The sequence below is a fragment of the Buceros rhinoceros genome, unplaced genomic scaffold, assembly GCF_000710305.1.
Source record: "Buceros rhinoceros silvestris isolate BGI_N320 unplaced genomic scaffold, ASM71030v1 scaffold4307, whole genome shotgun sequence".
Taxonomy (NCBI): domain Eukaryota; kingdom Metazoa; phylum Chordata; class Aves; order Bucerotiformes; family Bucerotidae; genus Buceros; species Buceros rhinoceros.
Window position 1 is genome coordinate 1,680 of NW_010423781.1, and position 509 is coordinate 2,188.

Below are 509 nucleotides of genomic sequence, written 5' to 3' on the forward strand. Positions count from 1 at the left end.
GGCCCAGAAGCCACTGGCACCCTGCAATTTCACCATCCTGGGTTTGTGACACCCCGGGCCAGTGCCTTGCCTGGCAGGACACAGCAGGGAGCAGCTGGGACTTGTGGGATTTCTTCAAGAAAATAGACATATTCCAGGCAATCCAGAATCTTATTTTGAGTTAGCAAAGCTATAATTCTAAAGTTCGCTTAAAGTCTGCTTTTAAGAGTCTGCTTTAGTGGCTAAAAGAAAAACTTTAATTAGCAAGGATCCTTGTTTAAAAAACTGCTGAGAAGTGAGAACTCTGAGCCAAGGTCAAATGGCTTATTAATTTCGTGCAGGTGTTTTTCTAAGTGAGGTAATTAAAGGAGGGGCTTTGCATAATTAATGACCTTATACATAATTAATGACAAGTAACGAATCGTGCTGCCTAAAAATGATGTAACCGATTACTAATGAATTAACTTTTTTAACCAGTGACGAATCATAATGTTTAGATACGATGTAATGGTGTTTACTAATGAATTAGC